Source organism: Podarcis tiliguerta (assembly GCF_965153285.1).
Source record: "Podarcis tiliguerta genome assembly, chromosome: 2".
Lineage (NCBI taxonomy): Eukaryota > Metazoa > Chordata > Lepidosauria > Squamata > Lacertidae > Podarcis > Podarcis tiliguerta.
This window is the reverse complement of record NC_139535.1, coordinates 41,439,354-41,466,438: the sequence shown is the minus strand read 5'-3', so window position 1 is coordinate 41,466,438 and position 27,085 is coordinate 41,439,354.

Genomic DNA, 27,085 nt, shown 5'->3' with positions numbered 1-27,085 from the left:
AGAATGAATTTAACTCCCACTAGATTAGCTGTGGAATATTCCATCCGTTTCATTAACATAAAGAATTTGCAGGCTTTAGATCAGAGGTAAGATCTGTATTCAATTTGGAGTAGGCTCATACCTAGGAACTGCTGTACTTGCCTTAAGCTGAGTCAGTTCAGTGCTCCATCTAGCTCAGTGGCAGTCGCAGTGGCTGCCATGATCGGGTAAGGGCTGTAGTTCAGTGGCAAAACCTTGCAAGCAGAAGGTCCCAGGTTCAGTCCCCAGCATCTCCAGGTAGGGCTGGGAGAGACCCTGTCGGAAACCCTGGAGAGCTGCTGCCAATCATTGTAGACGAGACTAAGCTAGATGGACCAATAATCTGACTCCGAGGAAGGCTGCTTCCTAGGTTGCCATGGCAACATGCAGGGGATGTTCCCAGCACTACCTGGAAATGAGAGGGTCTGAACCTAGACTCCCAAATGCCAGCCCCACAATAGCCAGTAGTCACCAACCTATTGTGTCTTTAAAACACAGACAAGCAAACAGTTTTGTTATTGTTGCAATAATCCCTAGAGGGCCTTGTTGGAAATCAAGCCTTTATCAGGAGAAACTGGCAACTCTCCCAGGCACCCGGCTTGGTCTCCTGTTGACCTCCCTGTCTGCTTTCCCGGCAAGATCCAGGCAGAGGTCGCGATAGGCGATCCTTCTCAGCGTGAGAAGAACACCCCCCCTCTTTCCTGCCCCCCCCCCAGCAGGGGAAAGAGATAGACAGAAATGTATTTACATGCCTTTATTTCTGTCTTTGCAGCGTTACAAAAAACATGACTGCTCTCTTCAAACTCCAGCAGTCGAGAGAGCAAACACTTCCTGTACAGCTCATATTACACTCTGAGCTAATTCCGGTGCCCTCTGTTTCCCACGGACAGTCCCAACATCATGTGATGTTTTCGAGCAAGCAGCTCCCAGCAGCATTGTTTCTATATCGTAACAGGCCTCTGGGTCTCTTGTGGGTCCAGAGAGGTATTCTGAGAACTGAAGAGGGCAAGCTTTGCTCCATTTGCAGCAGTGCACCTGCTGGACTTTTTATTTTATTTTAAGGTGCTGTGGGGGCTGCAACTGCCTGCCTGGGAAGGAGGAGGAGGAACAACAACAACAACATGGGAAGGTGATAGGTAACTAGGCAGGCAGTGGAGAAAGGACCATTTCCCCCTAACTTTTCTTAAAAAGTTAGCGATTGCTGGGTGTGCTAGCAACCTTTGTAATTCTCTAATCCCAGTTTTAGATGATGATGATGATTCCCACTTTTCCACCTGAAGGAGCCTAGGACAGCAGCAGACACAGCAATGATCACACATTAAAAAACAGGTGTTTTTTTACATTCCAAAAAGCAGTTTAACAGTTTTACATTCCAAAAAGCAGTTTAACATGTTCTAATCAAAATGACAAAGGGGCTCATTCCCCACTTCTTTTAAAAACAAACAAACAAACAAACAAACAAACAAACAGGTTGGGTGTGTGGGGGGTGAACAGATCCCTTTTCACTTATCAAGAAAGTGAAATGTTCTCCAGGTTGGAGGAGAGGGAAAGTGACAGGGTGGCGGTGGGGTCCCCAGAGGGCATCTTTCCCAGGGTCCTCTGAAATCTGGACATGGCACTGCATGACTCAGTGGCAGGTCACAACCTGCCAGTTGAAGACCGCCATCACAGAAAATAGGAAAATCTCCTGCGTCTTTAATTGTCGCCCTGGAGACTCACTTTCTCAGCATCTGGAGTTGCTCTGTTGAATCTGGCACCACCGTGTTTTCATTCTCAGAAGAGATGTTGAAACTCTTCACTAGCCATTACGGCGGGTTCCAGAATTTTATCTCTGGTACAAAGGCCATTACATTAACCGGGCAAGCTAGACCGGGCAAATTAGCATGAATGGTGTGCTTCTAAAGATTGTTAGATCCAGATAATTCTATCCCAGAGTAGCAGCTTGCTGTTCCCAAGCCAATAAATCCTGCATCTCCCGCCCCCCTGCCTGCCCCCCCCAGCTGCTGTCATGCAGGATCCATTAAAGACCACTTCAAAAAAGCTACTATTCAAGCATTCCCATGTCTCCAAGCCTTCTTCTTTCAGGATTTATTTGACCAAACCAAACTGGTTTGTAAGAGTAAATTTAAGAAAAAGAGCCAAAGGCTGTTTTATGCCATTTGGTGCATTTGTGTTAGATGCTGTTATGCACCCCAATCCCAATTCCTCAAGTAGAAAGAAGTCTAGTGGGGTTATTACACAAGGCTTCACTTCCTTTGAATGAGATCGGCAGAGACTTAGGTGTCTTTGTACTATTTGTTTTGGTTATTAATGTGCAAGCGGATCACAGTGGAAGCAAATGCAGACCTGTAAGCAGGCAACATAATCACTAATACAGTCATACCTTGGAAGTCAGCTGCAGCCAATCAGAAGTTGTGGAAGCCCTGTTGGACATTCGGCTTCCAAAAATAGTTCGGATACCAGAACACTCACTTCTGGGTTTGTGGCATTTGGGAGCCAAAACATTCAAGAACTAAGCTGTTTGAAAATCAAGTGACAACTGTACTGCGTTTGATTCCCAGAAATTTGCTGTTGCAATTACCGCAAGGTTTCTCCCCCAGTAGAACCTCTCAACGTAGCACTATTTCTCTTTCCCCTCTCTCGATTCAAAATTGCGATCCTCACTCCAAATTCTTCCTACCTGTCTCTGGGTCGCTTCAGACAATACCAAGGCCTGGGGGCCGGATGCAGCCCAATCATCTTCTCAATCCTGCCCGCAGATGGTCCAGGAATGAGCATGTTTTTACATGAGTAGAATGTGTGCTTTTGTTTAAAATGCATCTCTGGGTTATTTGTGGGGCATAGGAATTCGTTCATTCTTTTTTTTCCAAAATATAGTCCGGGCCCCCCCCAAGGTCTGAGGGACAGTGGACCGGCCCCCTGCTGAAAAAGTTTGCTGACCCCTTCTTTCCAGTCTAGCCCAGTGCATGGAGGGGAGTGAATGTGCACATGTCTTCCCTGTTACCTAACAGAGTGCTCAACCCTATGCTATTCCCATCTGCACACGAGGGCGTGTGTTGTCTGACTGCTACCTATGAATGTACAAATTGTACAGTTGTTTTCCTGGTCATTCATTCATTCATTCATTAATATAACGCTTAATGCCAGTGTCAAAATAGGCTTCTGTGTGGTTTGCAAAGTGTAAAAACTAGTTATACATACGTTAAAATATAGACACCCATAATTAAAATACACATCTCATGAAAACAACCCAGCAATTAGAACAGGAGACTCAGGGACAGAGATCAAGGAATGTGTTTTCAAAAGCCATCAGAATGCTGATATAGATGGGGCCTCTTGGTTCTCATCAGGGATCGCATCCCGCAACACAGGTGCCTCCAGCGAAGCAGCCGGCCTTCTTGTTCCTGTGAGCTGATCACATTCAGGTCATAGCAATCGGCAGGCGATATATATAATTCGGAAAACAAATATGTTATGTACATGCACAGATGACCATCAGGCAACCTATCCACATGTGGAGACCACATGCTAGATTGGGGTGGGGTCTGTGTGCAATGGTCCCCATCCATATGCTGGAACAGGGGAGAAGTATTGTCAAACCCAGCCTCCTCTTCTCCAAACTGTGACAGATGTCACGTTCCAAAGGCTCAAGCCGTCAAGGAACATTCTGTTATTTGGCCATCAGGTGACTTTCAGAGTAAAACCATAATGATAGGTTCATTCACTATGATCAAGAGAGCACACACTATAACAAAACTAGTAGGTATGGCAAGGAAGATTAGCATTTGGAACAGTATGTCTTCATATCTCTAAATAGTTTCTTGTACATGCCGGGATATGGTTCCAGAGTCTCAATTTTGGTACAGCCACCCAACCAGGATTCAGATTACATTTCCACGTAGGGTATACAGTGGTACCTCGGGTTAAGTACTTAATTCGTTCCGGAGGTCCGTACTTAACCTGAAACTGTTCTTACCCTGAAGCACCACTTTAGCTAATGGGGCCTCCTGCTGCTGCCGCGCCGCCAGAGCACGATTTCTGTTCTCATCCTGAAGCAAAGTTCTTACCCCGAGGTACTATTTCTGGGTTAGCGGAGTCTGTAACCTGAAGCATCTGTAACCTGAAGCATATGTAACCTGAGGTACCACTGTATATGCAATAAGGTCACAGTAAGACTGCTGTGCATGGTCAGTAGCCTTGAAATGGATTTGTATGCAAAACAAGTTGATTATCCTTGTTCTTGCACCTTGGCTTGTTTGGAGCTCAAAACTTCGAGGAACAAAGGGATGCATTCAACTACCATATTGGCCTGAATATAAGCCTCACTTTCACCCCAAATCCCGACCATGAAAAGCTAAAGTGCAGCTTATTTTCCTGATCTTATGGTATGTAGGCAGGAACACGGGCAAACAGCACCAGGAGTGTGGCAAAGCAGTGCCTGCCCTGTACATAGTCCCCTGTCCCCTCCCCCAAGGCCGGGAAGGGAGAAAGTGAAGAAGGGGGAAGGCCGCTGGCAATGCAGCCCCCCCCCCCCCGTATGCAACCAGAAGCAGCGAGGAATGGAGTGGCTTATATATTTCCTTTTTTTCTCCCCCCCCTCCAATTTTAGAGGTGCGGCTTATATTTGTGTGCGGCTTATATTTGGGCCAATACGGCACATCATGTTCAGAGTAGGGCGACTGAAATCAATAGACTTAAGTCCATTGATTTCAGTGGGTCAACTCTGAATATCACTTAGTTGGATGTAAGTCAAAGACCTCGGCATCCCAAGCCTAAACTGAGAGCCAGTGTGGTGTAGTGGTTTCAGACCAGAACCTTGGAAACTAGGGTTAAAATCTCCACTCAGCTACAAAGCTCACTTGGTGGCCTTGGGCCACTCACTGCCTCTCAGCCTAACCCACCTTACAGGATTGTAGTGAGGATAAAAAGGGGGGGGGGGGACAACCATGTGCACCATCTTGAGCCACTTGAAGGAAAAGTGAGGTATAAATATAACACACACACACACACACACACACACACACACACACACACACTTAATTTGGAACCATTTGAGTTCCACAGTATCTGCTTCCTAGTACAGTGGTACCTCGGGTTAAGTACTTAATTCGTTCCGGAGGTCTGTTCTTAACCTAAAACTGTTCTTAACCTGAAGCACAACTTTAGCTAATGGGGCCTCCCGCTGCCGCCACGCCGCCAGAGCACGATTTCTGTTCTCATCCTGAAGCAAAGTTCTTAACCTGAGGTAATATTTCTGGGTTAGCGGAGTCTGTAATCTGAAGCGTATGTAACCTGAAGCATATGCAACCCGAGGTACCACTGTAAATATATTCAGGACTGGGTCATTGCCTTTGTGCAGCCTTTGTGCTTCTCCATTTTTTGGCACAAAACTTGGCATGGCAAGCAAAATTCACAGCTGCCACTTGGGGATATGAGTGGTGACTCATCCAGCTGTCCGCTTGTGGGCAGGAGCTGACCAGCACCTGCAGCAAAGGAGCCTCTAGGCAGGCTAGTTCAGCTGTCTGCTAGCAGGATGATGAATGGATCGAGCTGATATGGCAAATCTCTGGCACCAGCATTTTGGGGGGTAGTTTACTTAGCTGGAAAAGTAGGCAGAGGAAGACACTGACTTTTATGAAATTATGGGGGAGCAAGAATAATCATAATCCCTTTCTGAGATTTTAACAATTTGCCTGTGGCTATATTACAGGGGAGGGATGCGGGTGGCGCTGTGGGTAGAAGCCTCAGTGCCTAGGGCTTGCCGATCGAAAGGTCGGCGGTTCGAATCCCCGCGGCGGGGTGCACTCCCGTTGCTCGGTCCCAGCGCCTCCCAACCTAGCAGTTCGAAAGCACCCCTGGGTGCAAGTAGATAAATAGGGACCGCTTACTGGCGGGAAGGTAAATGGCGTTTCCGTGTGCGGCTCTGGCTCGCCAGATGCAGCTTTGTCACGCTGGCCACGTGACCCGGAAGTGTCTTCGGACAGCGCTGGCCCCCACCCTCTTGGGTGAGATGGGCACACAACCCTAGAGTCTGTCAAGACTGGCCTGTACGGGCAGGGGTACCTTTACCTTTTATATTACAGGGGAGGATGGTCCATTAGGGCAAATGCAACATGGCCCCACCACCTCTTATTTACAGCCAGTCAGGGCTTGTATTGGCCTGTCATTGGCCTCCCTGCCTTACCAATCCCAATAGGCTACGAACCACTGCAAAGAGAGTAATAACACAGGTGATTGTGGGGAGAGGTAAGCAAAATAGAGTAATCCTAATCCTGCATTGATGAAGGCATGTCGTCCAATTTCTGGAGACCCAAAACCAGGGTGTGAAGCTAGCCCAGGCACTATGGATGAAATCGCACTAAAAAAAAATCACCCGGTACAAGGATTTCCACTTGTGCAATGGAACTATCCCTTCCCTCTCCTCTCCCCATGTGCCCCCATGCCTTCCCAAAATCTTTCCCAGAGGGCTGGGAGATCCCCAAGAACAGATTTCAAGGGACGCAGGGGATGGACAAGGAGAGGAGAGAAGTTCCATTGCACAGCTAACAGTCCCTGCACTTGCAGGTGAGGGGAGACAATCCATCAGGCAAGGCCTCTTTCCACCTGGCTTGCCCCACCCTCCGAACCTAGGAGTTCTCATAAGGGAGCTGTTCCTGAAGGAAGAACTGGAGGGGAGAGACTCCCATCAGGCAAGGCCTCCTTCCATCTGCCTTGCTCTACCCTCTAGTCCCTGCTTCTCAATGTGTATTGTATTATTTTATGTACTGTGGCTTGCCGTTGTTTTATTGATTATAGTTTAGATATTATTTATTGTAATTGTTGAGTGGATTTCTGTAACTTTTATATCTTGATATTATTTTATACTATTCTAATGACTGTTAAATGTTACTTTTTTGATGTAGGTTGCCTACTTTAATGTTATCACATTTTTGTATTGCATTAGATTGTTATAAGATGTATTTGTTTCTTCAGCTTGTAAACCGCCTTGAGTAGTGTAAAATAGAAAGACGGTATACAAATTAAAAATGATGATGATGATGATCTACTTCACTGGACGATGCACTCTATTTCTGGTGCTGTTCCATATGACACCCTCTCTTTGTTTCCAGCCAAGGGCTGCCAGAGGCCCTAGCCTAGACTGTGTTTTGTCATCTGAGTGAGACAGACACTTTTGCTACTGTCCCTGAAGATGTGACAGTCCCTTGTTGTCTGATCATGACACAATGACCTTTGCCCAGATAAGGTATCGAGTGGCTCATCCTTAATGTTGTTATGCACAATTATCACTATTAATCTGATTTTCTTAAAGAGGGGAGGAGAGAACGGAACATTTTTTTGAAAGCCACTAATCCAAAGGGGATTAGGCTGGAATGTTCCCAAGGGCCTTTGAAGTGTTTGTAGGTTTCCAAAGGCAGGCAAAGATTACTCTGCTAAAAAGAAGCTCTCTCCTGCCCTGATATCTTGAGCTCTCCTTGGAGAATGAAAAGTCGACTGCAGGTTTTCCACAGTAGAATTTGATTTGTTACTAGGCTGCTTTGAATGGATCGAAAGTAAAGCAGGGGAGATATATAGTTGAACAAAACACAGAACGGCTTTGCAGAAGTCTTCTGCTCCTTTCTGTAGATCAGATGAATAGTTTAGAGTTTGGAATCTTCTTGGGCTGTTTGGCGGGGGGGACCCGTTTGCTGCACCTGTAAAGAGATGAATTCTATGCTAGGGATCATTAGGAGAGGAATGATAAATAAATCTGCCAATAGTGTACTGCCTTTAAAGAAAGCCATGGTGTGATCACAGTTGGAACAGTTCTGATTGTCACAGCTCAACAAGGCTATTTTAGAGCTGGGAAAGGGGCAGATCAAACAAGATATAAATTGTGTTATATAAATAAAGCCATTGCCTTACTGCCTTGTGAAGTGCCTTGATATGTCTTGGTATGAACTGCCTTGGTGTGCAGTGCAGAGACGGGGAGATATTGCTCTTCACCTGTAGCAAATAGGCAATACCATGGAAACAGAAAACCAACCTTCAGGATTCCCATCTGGATCCCTGCATCAGCCAAGTACCAAATCATTGTGCAGAAATATAAGGCCACCTGTGTCAACAAAATGAATGTAGAGAGTGGGGGGTAATTAGGATTGTGCTTGAATTCAGAAGCGCTGACTCACTGGACTCGCTTAAGCAGGGCATTTGAACTTCCTTCTTCTCTGTTGTGAATTGGAAAAATTCCATTTTAGGAAGGTGATCCAGTTCCTTGTCTGCCTCTTTCGCTAGTCTAGCCCTGAACTAATCATAGTGGGTGAAATGCTACAGCTGGAAAGGATGAAAGCATCTTAAAAATGCTGCTGCGGCTGGCCCACTCGAAGCCCTCTGCTTATTCCACTGAAGCATTTCAGCTGTCTTAAAATGTGACATATCAGACACCTTCTCTCCACTTCTCTATTAATCATGAAGAGGAGCCGGGCTTTGTTAAAAGAACATTGTGTATGTTCTCAGGCAAGTGCTAGGACTTGGGAAAACAGCATTTGTGTTTATTATGGAAATGAGCCTTTCTAAAAGATCTTTGTCTCTCGCTAGGAAACTAAGAAGACGGAACCAGAACGATCAGATAATTGTGCACGTTTATGTAATTTTTGGTGCAAAGGCTAGTTGGAATAACATTGTTGAGAAAGGCCAGGTTTAAGCCTGTGCAGTGTTAAGGAGTGAAATGAGTCAGTATGTTTCAAGGGCTGGGGCTGGGGGGGGGGGCGGGCATGGGGGTCTGGAGCTGCAAAACCTACTGGCAAGGCAGAGGATAGCAGTGGCCTGTGGCTGTTCTGAATCTGGCTACCTGCAGTGGGTTTAGATTTCCAGACGTGGTCTGGATTGGGAACTTTTGGGTCTGCAGATGTTGTTGGACTCCCAACTGCCCTCAGCCCTGGCCAGTGTTGCGATCACCTGGGAACTGCATGCACACACCACTTTGGATTCCATGATAGAAGTAAGGTAAGATGTAAATGTGATAAAATAAATAAATAAAACACACACCAGATTTCCTGTCCCTGAATTAAGTGAAGCCTTCAACCCATGCTCTCCTTTCCCTCTGAAAGCAATTACCACCCATCAATCCCACACTTTTTAAATTTTACCAATCCCAACCAATATTTGTCTGAGTGGTGCCCATTCCCTACCACCTAAGAAATACCTGTGGCTTTTGGCTCTACTTTCAACAACTGTCTGGAGGGCAAATGCTGGTTATGACATAAACATTAGGAAGAACTTCCTGACAGTAAGAGCTGTTTGACAGTGGAATTTGCTGCCAAGGAGTGTGGTGGAGTCTCCTTCTTTGGAAGTCTTTAAGCAGAGGCTTGACAACCATATGTCAGGAGTGTTCTGATGGTGTTTCCTGCTTGGCAGGGGGTTGGACTCGATGGCCCTTGTGGTCTCTTCCAACTCTATGATTCTATGACATTTCTAGAGCTCAGTAATTTGCTACTTCAGCTCATTGTGAAAATCTTATCTTTGCATCTATTAATAAGGCAGGCTTTTATTGATTCCTGGTTTTCCAATCTTGCCTGCATCTGACATTCTGCCTGTGCCATCTCATCAAACTGATCCCATGTGATTTTGCCCTGACGATGGGATCATGAGGGGGGGTGAGGAGTGATCCATCCCTGAGGTCTTCCGTCAAAGTACGCATGTCACAAGGCAGGAGGGGGCAAGATACCAAGGCCATGTGGCCACAGAGAGCTCCAGAGTGACCTTATATCAAGCAAACTCGCAATTTTCATTAACACACACACATTTGCAGCACAGAGGCCTGGAATAAATATTTGCACGAGGAAGTTCTTTCCCCCAGAAAAGGACGTCACTTAGTGGCCTTGATGTTGGCAGCAGGTGAAATCCCGGGGTGTTATATTACTTGGAAAATGTCAGAAAAATAAGAAGAGCAATCCGAGCCAAGTGCGATAACCTGAGTCCCGTCCCACGCATCCTGCCGCTGGTGCAGCAAACTTTGTGTACGTGTAGGCAGACCTGTGCCATACAGGAAAGAGCCCATACAAGTGAAGAGCCTCAGCTAAGTTTATCTGCCAAGCATTTACTCTTTCCTTTGCAAACAGCTGGGGGCTTAACTATAGAAAAGGAATCCAGAGAAACTATAAATAGTTCAAAGGACTAACTGATGTGCTGGGGAGCTCCCCACCCTCGTCTAAGCTACACACCCATTTCCAGCATTGCAGGGCAGCAACCTTTCCGGCACAGGGCATTTTCTAAGTCATCCTTTCCTTTGGCTTGTAAAACAGGAACAGCACACTCTATGAACACATTTGTCACATGAGGGAGCAGCAATTTGGGAGACTAAAGCATAGCTGTCAAGTGCCCCTTATTTGAAGGGACAGTCCCTTATTCCAGTGCCACGTCCCGCTGCTGTCCCTTATTGATAGATGTCCCTTAAATGATGTCCCTTAAATTTCGAAGGAAGCAGCTCCTCTCCCTCCCTCCCTGCCGGCCAGGGAGGAGGGAGGCTCCAACTGTGTTGCTTGGCTGTGTTGCTCACCCAATAAGAAGTCTAAGAACAACTGGGGAGGTAGAGCTTGCATGCCTTGTGTGTGGCTAGTTAATGCAAGCTGAGGGGGTTTTTGAATGCTGGACGCCATTTTGTTGCACGTGCTGCTGCAAACTTTGCAGTGCAAAGCCAGGCCGGGGAGCCATCTTAAGTTGAGGCTGCATAGGCCTTGTGGTGCATGTGATTCAGATTCTATTCAGTTGAACCTCTGGTTACAAAGTTGGTTGGACAGTGTTCTCGAAGCTACCAGCATGAGTTTGACCAGACTGCAGGAGGACAGGAAGACTGGAGTGCCTGGAACAGGTGAGGCTGCAGGTCCCTTATTTTGGCTGCTGGTCCCTTATTTTCAAGGCTGCTGGTCCCTTATTTTCAAATCTGTAAGTTGACAGCTATGGACTAAAGACAGATTTGAAGTTCAGCTGAAATGAGGCTTGGAGGAGGAAGGGGCTTTAAAGCAGGTTCTACTGTCACAGGGCATAGTTTCAAGGCCCACAGTTTTTGTTCTGATTTGAGCAGTCCATCTTGTGCAGGAACTAAGAGTACAGTTGTACCTCGGAAGTCGAACGCCTTGCAAGACAAACGTTTTGGCTCCCGAACACCGCAAACCTGGAAGTGATTGTTCCGGTTTGCAAATGTTCTTTGGAACCTGAACATCTGTTGTGGCTTCCGTGGCTTCTGATTGGCTGCAGGAGCTTCCTTGGTTCTGTTCAACTTCCGAGGTACGATTTTACATACAAAGCATGCAGAAGGCACTGGTTACAACCCCTGGCATCTTCAGGTTGTGCTTGGAAAGACCCCTGTCTTAAACCCCTAGCACTACTGGTTAATGTAGACCAGGGCCAACTCACACATGAGGCAAGGGGAGGGGACTGCCTCAGGTGGCAAGGTTCACCAGGGCAGCAGATCCCAGTGTTTATCTTTCTTCTCCTGGATCAGAGATCCTGAAGGACCAGAGGAAACTATTTATGTACACGACCACGGCTGCGCAGTGTGGGGATTCAAACCGCTGACCTTCCAATTGGCAAGCCCTAGGCTCAGTGGTTTAGACCACAGCGCCACCTGCGTCCTATATATATATATATATGTATAAATTCTTCTCCCTCCCCCCTCCCTTGTTCCTAATGTAGATCATCTCCAACCCTTCTTCTTTGGCAGGGAGGGAAGGCACCATTTTGGGGTCTGCCTCAGGTGCCAAAATGTGTTCGGCTGGTGTAGACAGTATAAGGCAGCTTCTGATTTCTCTGTGTCTTTGCAGGTAATGAAATAGATACAGTAGCTGCCTGCGGAAGCTTGTGTTGCATCGAGACTGTCTCTGTGAAGCCACAATACCCTTCCTCTTGGTGATACTGAAGCAGCACATTTTGGAATGTGTTTTTCTGTCCCAGTAGCACCATCCTAATCTCTTAGCACATTTTTTTTATATGGAATGGAGAACTGCATCCCAAAATGTGTCCGGTTGGAAGGATAGCTTTGTTTCAGTTTGTGTGTGCCTTTGGCGGGTGAGAATTAGGTAGGTCTGCATTAAAGTGAGTATTGCGCCAAATCTCTCTCCCATCCTAACTCCCAGCAGCATGCCAAGGTGGGGGGAGGGGAGGCGGGGGGGGGGGAGAGAAAGATGCTGTGCTACTGGCACTGTGAATCTCCATTCCACCAAAAACCTGTTGAATATTTCTCCTGCCCCTGGAGCAATTCAGTCAAATTGCTGCCACCTCCAATTTCTATGTTCAGAAATAGGGTGGCGGTGGGGGGTTCTGCAAGTCCATCTGTGCAAGTCTCTTATTAATTCCTGATCCAGGACCAAGCTGTCCCCTGCTTCCAAAACAAGGGCAGGAATCTTAAGAGGACCTTAGCAGCTAGCATTTGCCCATCGTTTTACTTCACATAGCAGTTGATTGCTGGTCCTCAGCTCCACAGCTGTTGTCAGGACTGATCCAGGATGTGGCACTTGCATGGTTGACTATTTGGTTTTAGCACTAAGATGGTGAAGAAGGTAAATGGCTATTGTTTGGCATTTGAGAGTTTTATGTTATTTACGCCTGCATGAGTCATTTGCTGTGAGTCCCTCCAGAGACCCTGCTATGAAAGCACAGGCTGAAGCAGAGAGAGCACAGAGGCAAACAGATTGCAATTTTTAAAAAAGAACCACGGATACAGAGTAAGGTGAATCTTGGAGACTTTCAATTAAAGTAAAAGGTAAAGGACCCCTGGATGGTTAAGTCCAGTCGAATTTGATTATGAGGTATGGCACTCATCTCAGCTTTAAGGATGAGGGAGCCACCGTTTGTCCACAGACAGCTTTCCGGGACATGTGGCCAGCATGACTAAACTGCTTCTGGCACAACCAAACACCGTGACAGAAGCCAGAGCACACAGAAACACCGTTTACCTTCCTGCCGCAGTGATACCTATTTATCTATTTGCACTGGTGTGCTTTCAAACTACTATGTTGGCAGGAGCTGGGACAGAGCAACGGGAGCTTGCCCCGTCACATGGATTCGAACTGCTGACCTTATGATCAGCAAGCCCAAGAGGCTCAGTGGTTTAGACCACAGCACCACCTTCAACCCTATTACCTTTACTTGCCTGAGGCCTGTACACACCTCTAAAAATACACACCTAAAATGAATTGCAAGAAATGCTGGTGAAGCTTTGCAAAGACTTTTTTTAAAAAAAATGATGGATAATTCAACTTAAATGGGAAAATGAGAATTGGAGAGTGGGGGGATGAGAAAGAGTGGGGGAACTCAGATGTTTTCTAGGAAAAGTATCTTCTGAGAAATGTCAGCTCAGCTCTAGGATTAATATACCTTTAATCCATCCATTGTCTCAAAAGGGCTGTTTTTCCACTGAAGACAATAAGACTATTGATGTATTAGGGCTCTGGCTGCAGCTCACCATAGCTGACATCAGGGGGATATTGTTCCTAGACACCACGTCATCCAAGGTTGCAGCGGATTATTTGTCCCAATAATATTCTCCCATTTTGTCCTTGTACTCTTTCGCAGGTAAGAGATCATTCATGTCGTCCATTGCTGAGATTGCCAGCTGGTGCCAGGTGTGCCTTGCTGATAATGTTGCCAGTGAAGAAAAAGCAGAATTAGAAAACATGAAGAGATAACATCCCAGAGTGCTATTTGACTGTTACAAGAGGGGGGAGGTCTAAATTCAATGCAGCAGATCCACCAGTGTCCTTGGGGTATGTATTTAACCCACTTACATTGAACACATTAACCACATCACAGTGTGCAGAGCCCAAGAAGTGATTACTGGAAATTATCATGTGCTGAGTGTGATGTGAATGATCAGTACAGATCCCATTGCCCACCTTTGACAGGATCAGTTGTGAAACTGCACAGTTTTGAAACTGGTTAATAGCGAGTTGCACTGACCCACTGTGCCAAAAATTCTCATAGGGACTGAACCTGTGATCTTTTGCATGCAATGCATACACTCCAACACTGAACTGCAGCCTTTCTCCAAACACTCATGCTTGCTGGAACACTAAATATCAATAAAAACGAGACAAATATAATTGCCACTTCTGTTACCTGGATGACGGGGGGGGGGGGGATCCATGACATTAGGATCAGTATGGAAGTCGTGACTGTTCCTGAGAAAGTTAAAAGAAGCAATGAAGGCACTGGAAGCACTGGAGGCTAGGTACCTGAGGCTACTAGAGGAAACAAGATGGGAGTGTTTTCCTTGTTCTGCCTGGCAAGGAAATGCTAAGTGCTCCTGTGAAGGAGAGTGGAGGGTGAGCCAAAGTAAAGGTTGGATAGGAGCCCTACAGTCTTGGCTGCCTGTAGTAGCTGTTGCAAGCCAGGGCAGTCAAGAAGAGGCTTCCAAATCTGCTTGCTCATTAAGATGGTATCACCATCAGTAACAATGATAAACAGTTTTAGGGTGCCTAACATTTCTAAGTACTTTACATATATTAAAAGAGGAGACCAATGTCCCTGTCCCTGGGCTCATAATCTAATAGAATATATGATATGACCTTCAGCATGCCACATGAGTAGTGAAGTGTATATGAAGTTTGGAAAGGAGGCAGGCAAGAGAGTGTAGGTCAGTCATCCGTGGAATTTAGGGGAAGGGGTGCGTTAAAGGGACATTCAAAAGATACATTTGGGTTAATCTCTTTTAGGCTATTCATCAGAGTTTGGACCATGTTGTCTGAAGTATGTATCTCTGGGTCACCAAATCACATCAAATGCTATCAGAGATGTGTGTGTGTGTACTGTATTTTTGTGCAGTTACACACACACACATTTATAAACATACACATGTATTGTTATTGTTAGAATTTTGTTTTGTGCATAGGGATGGTTGCATTGCTCCTCAAACAGTATCTTCCAATAATTGGTTTTTTTTGCTGCACTCACCATTACCCATAGACATAGAACAAGGTCCTTTTCTTCTTGTGGGACATATAACTAGGGACAATCAGACAGCTGAAAAAAATCATGACTACTATGTGGTTAGGTAAAATGACAGTAGGATCATCAGAGCTATGGCTTACTGTAGTGAGTTCTGATCTTTTGGTATTCTCAGAATCAGATCAAATCAGATGAAGTAACACATATTGATATAGTCTGAAGGCACACAAGGCCTTGATGAAGCTAAGCAGGTCTGGATCTGGTCATTGGCTGGATAGGTGACAGCCTAGGAATCACATGTATGCTACCTTGGGTTCTGTGATGGAAGATAGGTGCACTAAAATGTAAGAAAATGAATAAATTAGTAAAAATATATTTTTATATTTATATTCTGCCCTTCAGTTATATTCCTGGATGTGTAAGTGAAGAAAGAACCTGGATTAGCAGTGCGAATGCACAGGAGACAAAAAAGATAGTGGATAAATTCAAAAATATACAGTGTTGTGCCATCCATGAGAATGTTTGCTCCTCACTGCAGTCCTGTATGCATGTCTACCCAAAAGGAAGACTTACTCCTACCTAAGAGTACATTGGATTGAAACCTAAAGCATCCAAGCAAATGTTAGAGAGATGCACTGTGAGGTTGGGAATGTTGACAGGTTTGCAGAGAAATTCTCTGTGCTCTCTGCTCGCTGCTAGTATATAATTACAGCTGCATGATCTCCTCCCCCCTCATGTTTTTCGATCTTGCTGTGTGCCTCTGCTAAAGGGAATGTTTATGGAGAAGTAATTGAAGGGAGCTGTTAAGAGCTGACTCCACTTGTGAGCAGCTCTTAATGAGTCATTTGGAAGAATTGGGCTTTGGCAATGCAGGAGGGGATGAAGTCATTCTGCAGTTGTTTGATGTGTATTTACATGGCCAAGAATAATCTGTTGTGTAGGCCTTGCTCCTTCGGTTTCCCAGTGTTTAAATTACCCTTGTTCTCTTTCCACCACTTGTTCCATACCAGATCCTACATATTCTAGGCCCCAACACCTTTCCTCCTCACCCACACCTGGTTTGGAATACAGCTTGTTGTTGTTTAGTCGTTTAGCTGTGTCCGACTCTTCATGACCCCATGGATCAGAGCACGCCAGGCACTCCTGTCTTCCACTGCCTCCTGCAGTTTGGTCAAACTCATGCTGGTAGCTTCGAGAATACAGCTTAGCGTGCTTCGTTTGGTGGAGTGTAAATGTGGTTGCACCACCACATGGCCAGCTCACAACTCAGGTCACACTTATCACTCTGTGCCGACACTCGGTGTACCGTCAGCAGCTTTGTGGGACCTGTGAACTGTGTTGCAGCAGGAGTCTGTGGCTGCTTCATCATGCACCCATGGCATGCATCCTGCACTCATGTTCTTGATACATAGATTTATTTTTCACCATTTGTTCTACAAAGATCACAAATAGCCAGTGTGACTGCTGCTGGCTGGCATGCAGGACCATCCAGTGCACAAGTCCTATTAACGGGGGGGAAAGGTTGCAGGAAGCAGCTGTGTTAGCCTGAAGAAGATGATAGCACTCTTCAAATATCTGAATACCTATCACAGAAGAGGGCAAAGACTTGCTCTCTGCTGCTTCAAAGGGCAGGACTAGATACAATGGGATTAAGTTACAGGTGGACGGGATTCAGTTGAACATTAGGAGAAACACAGTGACAGTAAGTGTAGTTTGACAAGGTAACCAATTAGAGAGGTAGTGGGCTCTCGTGCACTGAAGGTCCACAAGCAGAGGCTGGCCAACCATCTGTTGGGGATGTTCTAACCCTGGATTTACTGTATTCAGCAACAGATTGGACCAGGTGGCCTAGAAGCTTCTCTCCTTAACTCTATGATTCTAAGGCTTAATATAATTGGTTGTTGGTAGTAAAGCTTTATGGACCACTGGCATGACTCTCTGCATATCCACGGGACTTGGATGTACATTAAGGGGATGAGGTCTTGGTTTAGCAGGCAGGTGGACCAACTAGCCAACAACTCATGCATCTATTATCATAAAATGCTTTGAGGCCAGTGTGTCTGAGGGTGTTAATGCTATTTCATATGAGCTTCCCTCTTGAGTTATTGGGATGTTTTTGTTCAAATTAGCCTGAGCTAACCACATCATTCAGATGACAGAGGGATCACAGAAACCTGGAGGCATCTTATGCCAGTTATGGATGCCCAGAGCGTTGGCTTTGGTTTTAAATAAAGTAACAACATGTGTGAATGAAATTCTGTTGGGAAATTGTTAGATATTAGAAGACAACATGGGTGATATTCCAGAGTGGTTTAATAACCAATCCCTCTTCCAAGGGGACTCTGGGAATTGTAGCTCTGTGTGGGGAATAGGGGTCTCCTAACAACTCTCAGCAGGGACGTGGGTGGCGCTGTGGGTTAAACCACTGAGCCTAGGGCTTGCTGATCAGAAGGTTGGCGGTTCGAATCCCCATGACAGGGTGAGCTCCCATTGCTCAGTCTAGGCTCCTGCCAACCCAGCAGTTCGAAAGCACGTCAAAGTGCAAGTAGATAAATAGGTACCGCTCTGGCAGGAAGGTAAACGGCGTTTCCGTGTGCTGCTCTGGTTCGCCAGAAGTGGCTTAGTCATGCTGGCCACATGACCCAGAAGCTGTACACTGGCTCCCTCGGCCAATAAAGCGAGATGAGCGCCACAACCCCAGAGTCGGTCACGACTGGACCTAATGGTCAGGGGTCCCTTTACCTTTACCTAACAACTCTTAGCACCCTTAACAAACTACAGCTTCCAAAATTTGTTGGTGGAAGCCATGACTATTTAAAACGGTATCATAGTGTTTCAAATATATGGTATGAATGTAGTCTGGATTCTTATCTGTATATGGGACATGCATGGTTTCTATACCTTATGTGAGGCCACTTATTAAAAGCACATGCTTTGCCATGCACTGTGCTGATTCATGCTTGACACAGCAATCATATTTGCCACATGTATATTTTGTGTATCTTGTTGTGAATGCAGGGTGGAGAGAGTGTTTGTAAAACTAAAACTAAAACAGGAACATGTGCTTGTTGGGTGATAACGCTGAGGCCTGGTGCCTCCCCACAACGCAGCGTCGGCCGGGATTCATCAGTCCGGTCTCCCATCACGCTGATGTGACCCATATCCAGGGACATGAGCACACGATTAGCAGAGTTCAAAATAGAAGTTCAGCTTTGAGGAGTAACATCTAAGCCTAATTTATTGCAAATTAAAACAAACAGAACAGAACAAAGGAAAACATGGCTTCTCTCTCTGTCTTTCTTCCTCGGAGAGAGAACTGCAAAAGCAAAAGCTATACAGAGCGGAAACAGCGTATCTCAGTTTCCTCCCACAAGGCTCCAGTAATCAGTGCTGGAATGTAAACAGACATGTGACATGTAACAATCCCACATATCTGTAGCATGGGAGGAATGGAATTCTCAACAGTGCTGAACATGCAGTACAGAAACGAAACTGGCTGCATCTCCCTCCATTTATTTTTTTAAAGGGTTGTCAAGAGCAACTGACCCTCCCCTCCCCCCACCCTGAAGAAAAGCCTGGGCTGCTCTTGTGCTCTTAGCAACAGCTTAATATCCTAAATCAGCAAGTGAACTACCACAGGGTATGAATATAATGACATTATCATCCATTCATACCTGCTGCATGTCAAGTTGCTGTTAAAAAGCCACAATGACAGGTTGAAACGTTGGTGACCATACCATGAAAGCCCAGTTCCCCTTTTCATGTTTTGCAATGTCTGATCCATCAAGCACCAGTGTGGAAATGCTTCTGTGCTATAAAAAGTATTAATTTGAGATTAAATTGCATAGTCTGTATTTTAAGAACACTTAGGGTGGTTACTCAGTCTTTCTTAATCATGATAAACACAGATATAGGTGGTCTTGAGAGTAACTGCAAGAGTTGTGAAACTACAGGAGGAACCACCGACAACCCCCCCATACCAAATTTGTGTCTTAAAAGTGTATAAGTAATTTCTTTCAGGAAAATGACAGGCCCTTTACCCAGAGACTGGCTCTCCTAGGTTCAATGCAAACTAGTTTGCCAGCGAGCTTTGTAATGTGGTCACCAGAGGGTTAATGTCATTAAATGTATTATAGTCCATTAACAATGAGATCCTCTTGTAGGCGGGGTTGGGTTTCCTGTCTCTTAAATGTCAGATCAAGGTCAATGGTTTATGCTGCAGATTGATTGCTCTCTTTAAACTGCCTCTTCGTAGCGTACACAATTTCCCCCCCCAAAACGGTGCTGTCTCTGAATTTTATAGGAGAACATATATGATTTTGTGCCAATGTTTATGTCAGCGCCAGGGCGCTGCATTGTAGGCAGACAATAGGATTGCCAACTCTTGAAAGATATAGGTCTAGTACCTGGATGGAGCTTGAGGAAGAAACCAGGAGAGGACCTTGCCAAAAAGTAGATCCAAGCTGATCAAGGGCTAGAGCCTAGTGGTACTTGAATGACTATTTCCAGAGGGTGGTGCTGGGGTCGTTTTGTTCAGCCCTGTGGAACCTTCAGGGTGGGTTTCTGCAGGATTCGATTTAATCCCCCATGCTGTTTAACATCTCCATGAAAACAGCTGAGTGGGGTCATCCGGAGTTTGGAACGGCATAGTCTGCAACATGCTAATGAGACACAGCTCTGCAGGTGTGGCAGCAGGTGAGGTTAGACTGATCCAGTCATGGACTGGATGAGAGTCAATAGACTGAAGACTAATCCAGACAAGATTTTAGTGTGTGGTTCCCTACACCAGATGGATGGGATCTAGATGGAGTTAGACGTCGTCTGAAGAAATAGGTGCGTAGCCTAGGAGTAATTCTGGAGCCACTACTGTCGCTTGAGGCTCAAGTAGCCTTGATGGCATGGAGTGCCTTCTGTCAGCTTCAGCTGGTGGTCCTGTTGCATGTAGTACTGAGGTTCTTTCCCTTTTCTTCTGAGAACTCCTGTTGTGTTGTAAACGATTCTGCGGAGCGTTGTACAATCCACACACGGTTCACCCAGGGCACTGACATCCTTGGGCCTAATTGTGCTGCTCCCTAAAATATGCCACAGATTACCCAGAACTCTTCTGCTGCAGCAATATTGAAGGGCATCCTATTTTATGAAGAAACTTGACCATCTTTTAAGGATATTCACAAATTCCTGACAGGCTTCCTTAGGGATTTTCCCAGAACACACTGAAACTCTCTCCCTTAGAGATGTGTAGTGTAGAAAATGGACTAACTTAACAGAATTACCGTTGGCTAGAAGGACAAACATTTGAAGAAAACTGCCGAAATGCAGCGTCTCCTCCACTCCTATGCTACTGCAAAGGCCTGTCAACATTTCAAGGCTTCTAGAAGCTGAGACAGAGACAAGGCAGAACCCGGTGATCAAATTCTGAGGTGGGTGGGTGGTGGTAGTGCAGGAGAATGACTACCCTGATCTGACATAACAAGTGGGAAGCTGAGAATCAGTGAAGAATAATAAAAGCTAGCTGTGCGCATCCTGAGCCTTGCTCTCATTATCTTATTCTAGGAGTGATTTGTGGGAATCTGCTCAGAGCCTCGCCTGAGTATCTCCCATGGAGGAAATAATCGAGATTAATGAATCTGAACTCCCAGGAAGTTGTAATTTACATTTCCCTTCCACATCTGGAGCGCTGCATTTCTTAGTGTGGTGGGTTTCTTTTTGCTGAGCCCCTCCTCTTGCCCGATGAGCTGGACAACATGCTGTTCAGTGAGCGATAATTACAGCGTTGGCTCAGGCAGGCAGCCCTCTCCTTTAAACAACATGTTGCTCAGAATCTCATGCTGGGTCAGGAAATCGCTAGAAGTCAATCTTTTGTGAAGGCTTCCCACTGGCCCTGTAGGCATATTGAGTGATGGATAGTTCTTCCTTCTGGTGGTGGCGGTAGTGATGGAGCAGAGAGAGGGGAAGTTTCTAGAAGAAAAATAGCAGCGCCACAAGTAGCAGTCAAACATTCCTCTGTTATTTGCTTTAATGAAAGTAGGTTGATGAGGCAGCAGGGGACACTCTTGGCAGGCGTTGTGTTCTTCTTAGGCCTCATTCTCATTGGGCTGGTAAACCTGTGCCCAGGCAACTTACCATATCACCAGAAAAGAAGAAATACGTTACCGCAAAAGAGGGCACCAACTTGCATCAGATTTGCAGATGCTAATTTCTCTGTGTAAATGCAGATTTAGAAATAAGGGGTTGTATCCAACTGCATTCTAGTCAGAGGAAACCCACTTGAATTAACAGGTGTCTGTGAAATTCAATGGATTTACTCTGAGGAGGACTACTCTGTGTGTGTGTGTTTGTTTTATACAGTGCAGTGGAACCTTGGGTTGCGGACGTAATCCATGATGGAGGTACGTCCACAACCCGCAGCGTTTGCAAGCTGAAGCACCGCGTCTGCGCAGGCGCGATCAGAAGGTCGGCAGTTCAAATCCCCGCGACAGGGTGAGCTCCCGTTGTTCGGTCTCAGCTCCTGCCACCTAGCAGTTCGAAAGCACGTCAAAGTGCAAGTACATAAATAGGTACCACTCCAGCGGGAAGGTAAACAGTGTTTCCGTGCGCTGCTCTGGTTCGCCAGAAGTGGCTTAGTCATGCTGGCCACATGACCCGGAAGCTGTGCGCCAGCTCCCTTGGCCAATAAAGCGAGATGAGTGCTGCAACCCCAGAGTCGGTCATGACTGGTCCTAATGGTCAGGGGTCCCTTTACCTTTACCTTACAGAGCGACATCAATCATACTCAGAAGGCCTTTCCCCATTGCTCAAGAAGAAACAACCAGCCCCCTTTTATTCAGTGTGCTCCAGAGGAGGTGCTTGATGGGTCGAGAGCTCTTTGCCCATCAGGAGGTGGTGACAGGCATTTGGTGTAAGCACTGGGTGCCTCTCAGATAAGTGGTTAAGGATGCTTATCACTAGCCAGGAAAAGAAGGGGAGGTGGGAAACAAGGTGTCAGTTCCCCTGTGACAGGGCGAGACGGATTGGGCACCCGACAACCTCGTATTGCGGATGCAGAGCAAAAGGCAGGCTCTGTATGTTAGGATTGTTTTGCTTTAATGGAAGGAGGAGTCTCTGGACCCATGAAGGTCAACTGTTTCTCCACAAAATCCGTTAGAGGGTTAGCACAAGTCTAACCTAGCCAGATTTCTTTCCTTTTTTTAAAGATGCAGACAGAAACCAGGCTGTCGCCTCCATAGCAACGCTGGTATTATTTTGTAATCGGTCGTTTTAGTTTACATTTTTAGGATTGGTAAAAATAAAAATTACGACTGGCCTGCACAACTTGGAACCCACCAAGATGAATGCAGCTAGAGGAGCAGCCTGGCCTGTTCTTTTCACTTAAGGAGTTTGGTATGTGCTTTTAATGGCATGGGGATAGGAGCCTTATCACCTGCTAAGGTCTGCACAACAAGATGCTAATTAAGGTACAGGGAAGAAGCTTGCAAATCAGTTGGCAACTCCTCACTGCCCATGTAGGGCAATCTCCCTGCTTTGCTCCCTACCTGAAACTGCAAAAAACAACAACAACAGGAAGGTTGTGAAACACCTGACATTTGCCTTGGTGGACCACTGGATTGACGCAAGATACTGTGCTGTCTTAGGTTGGAGGACCCAACCTTCTCCTCCTCTTCCCTCCCTGGCTTGCATTTTTGATTTGTCTTGCTGTTATGTTAGCGGCAGTGGGTTTCTAGGTTCATATCTTTTGGGTCCTTCCTCAGAGTGAGGCATTGTGGGTGAGGTGGCTCCAGAGAGCCCCTGTGCCACTGCCACTTTTCCACAACAATGGCAACAATTGCTTAAAGTTATTTTAAATCTTTAAGTACCTTTGTAACCCTAACATTTCAAGTCACTTGAAACGGTATTTACTGCTGTTGTGGCAAGATGGTGGCAGAACAGGCACTCTCTCGCTAGCTACCCCTTGCTCTGAGGAAGGACTCAGAAAAGATGGGGCAAGTGCTCCAGGGGGCCTCCTGGCAAACTTGCTGACCACTCTCTTGCCATGCAGGCAGGCAGTGAGAGGGTAAAGGACCAGGGAATAAAAAACAAAGGGAGATCAGCATCAGTGCTTCTGATAATCAAATGTTCATTCATCTCATTATGTTTCCGAGACATCCTCTTCATCAGGAGCTATACACAAAGCGCAATTAATATAGCGCTGATACTTAAGAGACAACATCGTCATCAATGCTAGCAAATACTAGGCTTGCCATACATCAAGAAAATTCCTGACATGTCCTGGTTTTGGGGTGTAAAAATGGTGTTGGGGGGATTTTTGCCAACAAAACACAAGGGAAAACCTGGATGTATAGCAACACAATGGAAAAAAAGCAGCAGAAACAGCTCCAAAATCAATCTTTCGGGGGGAGGTTTCCCCCCCCAAAAGCTCATCAACCTGGGTTTGCTCCCCAAAAAAGCTCAGCAGCAACAACAAAAATCTTTAGGGTCTTCCTAAAAGCTCAACAACTTTGCGGGTGTCAGGAATTTTACATTTTGAAATATGGCAACCCTAGCAAACAGACTCACAACAGTGGAAAAGAACACTCAAAACCATACCTGGAAAATATCATATCTATAGGCACTCTTTTGCCATGGCAAATATCACAGTAGCAAAAGCAACAGAGGCGGACAGGCGGCAGCCAATTGGTGAACTGGGAAGACAGGGTGATGGTGATGAAGATGATGGTGATGATAGGTGGTAGGCAGCCTTGCAAACAGTGGATGGGGCCCACACAATGTGCCGGTCACTTTCTGAACCACGTGGCTGAATGTGGCACATGGTGGGATGGGCCTGTGGATCACAAGTTGTGGTTCAGGCTGTTTTGGGGGCTATATGCTACCCATGGATTGACTCCCACGTGGGATGGGCCCATTCCTCTAATTTGAGAGAAAGAGTGAGTAGCAGTGATGCCCATGCCACTCGGGGTTTTCTCCCCACTTCCACATCTATTCAGGGGTGTTATGCCAATTGTTGCTTAGAAGTCGTTGAATATTGTGCACAGTCATAGGAATGTGCAAAGGAAAACATGCCTAATAAGTAATGGGATTTCAACTGACAGGAAACCCATCTCATATTAGACTGCTAGCCTTGTAGTGAACAATGCCAGAGCTAGGCTGGCATATTTTGCATTCTGGCCAGAAACAGTTGACAGTTGTTTTGGAGAGTTGAAGGTAGCACGAAAAGTGGTTGGGGAGTGCATTAAAGAGGCATTGTGGTGTGTACCCTTATCTCTGTTTTGCATCTAGTACACCTATCTATTAACACCAGGGCAAAAGTATTGCTCTATTATATTTATTTGAAAAACGTACGATTTCTAGGTTGGTGATGCTACAATACACCTGAATTCAGACAGAGCTTTGGGTTTGCATTTCCCTAATTTTTAAGGACCATTTGAAATCATCTGGGTGTTTTCACGAAACATTCAAAGGCCATCTTCAGACATCTGGTTTAGCTGAACAAGAATAAACTGAAGTGAACTGTTATGCCCCCTCTCCTCTTCTGGCATGGCTGTGAGGAGGAATTCAAAATGTTTTGCTCCGGTTTTCAATTAACCACAGTATTGCATGATGCGTGCACCCTAAACTGTGGTTAGTATCAACTACACAGCAAGCTAGTTAGTCTCAACCACAAATAAAAGCTTCCAGGCTCCTCATGTAAGTGCTGGGCCAGAGTAAGGAAGCACATGAATCCAATGCTTGTTCTTTCCTTGTTTAAACTATGGTTTCGCTTGACACCCAAACCTGAGTCATTCTCCTGATCCCATTCATTTGTGCCCCTTGGGATTTAATTTGCTTTTCGTATTTGCTGCATTGTTTCTCTTCTGAAAGAAGCATCAGGGGGGTTGCTTTGTGCTGAACAAAGTGATGCTGCCCCCTCCAATTCCCACAGTGTTCTCTCTTTTGTGGGGATTTGATATCTGCACAATTAATTACTATAGCAAAGTTGTTTTCATGGCAGAATGGAAATATCACTCTCCCCCCCCCCCCCGTGAGCGATTTTGCTTTCTGTTTTAATTGAGAAAGCTGAGCAGAGTCTAAAAATAGGGTCCTTCAAGCTGTCATCCATGCAATTGTGGAGAACAGGGCTGTTATATAACAGCTTTAGTGGGAGGGGGCGGCTTTCAAAGTAGATCTGGGAAGATGTTGGTATTAATACTGCTGTGATCTGCTCAGCATCGCATCCCAGTGTGATCACTGACAATCGACCATTGTCAGTGATGACAATCGTAAATACAGCCATAACTCATGTTATGTCCGCTTTATGTTACGTTCTTTCAGGTTACGTCCCGCGGCGACCCAGAAGTACCGGAAAGGGTTACTTCTGGGTTTCGCTGCTTGTGCATGTGCAGAAGCGCAAAATGACGTCACACGCATGTGCAGATGCGGCGAATCGCAACCCACGTGTGCGCAGACGCGCCACTGCAGGTTGCACTCTTTTCATGTTGCGAACGGGCCTCCGGAACGGATCCCGTTCGCAACCAGAGGTACTATTGTATAAGCCCAGAGTCCTGGAAGATAACCTGATGTCTGTGGAAGCCCACCAGAAATGGACACAAGGTACATACTGGCTTGGGACAGTGTGTGGAAGACTACTGTTGCCAACCAGGTGTAGGAACCTTTGGGCCTCTGGATGTTGTTGTACTACAACTCCCACCATCCCCAGCAAGCATGGCCAGTGGACATGAATGATGGGAGTTAAAGTTCAGCAACATCTAGAGGATCAAAGTTCCCCCCACACCTGGTATAAACCAAGGTGAGAGAAGATTGAGTTGGCCCATGGAAGGGGCCCATGCAGTCTAGGAAGAAGAGGGGGCGGGAATCATACTACTCAATCAATTGAGTATATATAGCATATTTGAAGTGCTCCACTCCTTCACATGCCTTAGGTCAGTGATGGTCAAACTTGGCCCTTCAGCTGTTTTGGGACTACAACTCCCATCATCCCTAGCTAACAGGACCAGTGGTCAGGGATGATGGGAACTGTAGTTGGAGGGCCAAGTTCCACCCTTTCCACTCAGGGCTAGTTAATCCATATAAATAGCTTGGACTGAACTTCAGCCAGCACTTGTGCATTCTGAAACCCAATAGACGATAGGGTGGGCCGAGACAGGTGCTGCTATACCTGCTATATCTTTGGTGGCTTATACAGCTATAAGCCCAGGCGTCTTAATGCTAAGATCAGAGGCATTCCCTAGTCTTGTCATCTATGACCAGCTTAGCATACCCTGCTAAGGCCCAATAAATATGAAGGATGTGAATATAAGCTTCCTCTCCATTTCCCCAGGTTTTCCCCCAACTTCAGTACTGACCATCATTTCAACCAAAAGGCTGAAGTAGCATTATTTATTAAAAAATAGTATATAGCTATAAAATATAAAACTTGCAACCCAGCCAGCTAAATGAACTGTGATTGACGGCTCAGCAACCTGGTGGATTGTGATGCTGCTTTCCCCCTTTCTGAGCAATACAGTGGTACCTCGGGTTTAGTACTTAATTTGTTCCGGAGGTCTGTACTTAACCTGAAACTGTTCTTAACCTGAAGCACCACTTTAGCTAATGGGGCCTTCTGCTGCTGCCGCGCCACCGGAGCACAATTTCTGTGCTCATCCTGAAGCAAAGTTCTTAACCTGAAGTACCATTTCTGGGTTAGCGGAGTCTGTAACCTGAAGCGTATGTAACCTGAGGTACCACTGTACATAGACTGTCTCTCAGAGTACTCCTTCCTTTATTCAGGTTCGCTGTACTAAAATGATGGGCAGTGTGTGTGTGGGGGGGGGACAACCTTTCACACATAAACCAGAGCAAGCACACAGATTCAGACAGCATTGCATGCCATTAGGAGGAGAGTAGTTACGGTAGCTGTTTCCTTTCAGTGCTGGTTGAAACCGGACAACTGTTCTGACTGGGCCACTTTCCACTGGATATTGCTAATTGGACTCTTCCCTTGCCCTTGGGGTATTTTTATCCTGCTTGGCCACATAAATCTGCCCCCCAAAGCACACACACAAAAACTGTTTGATCTGCATAGCCCTTGCTTTGTTTACTTGTATAAAGACGTGGGGTCGTTCTGTTCCCTTTTGAAGCCTTCCCCTCATGACTTTCTGCGGTATGGGGACCCGTG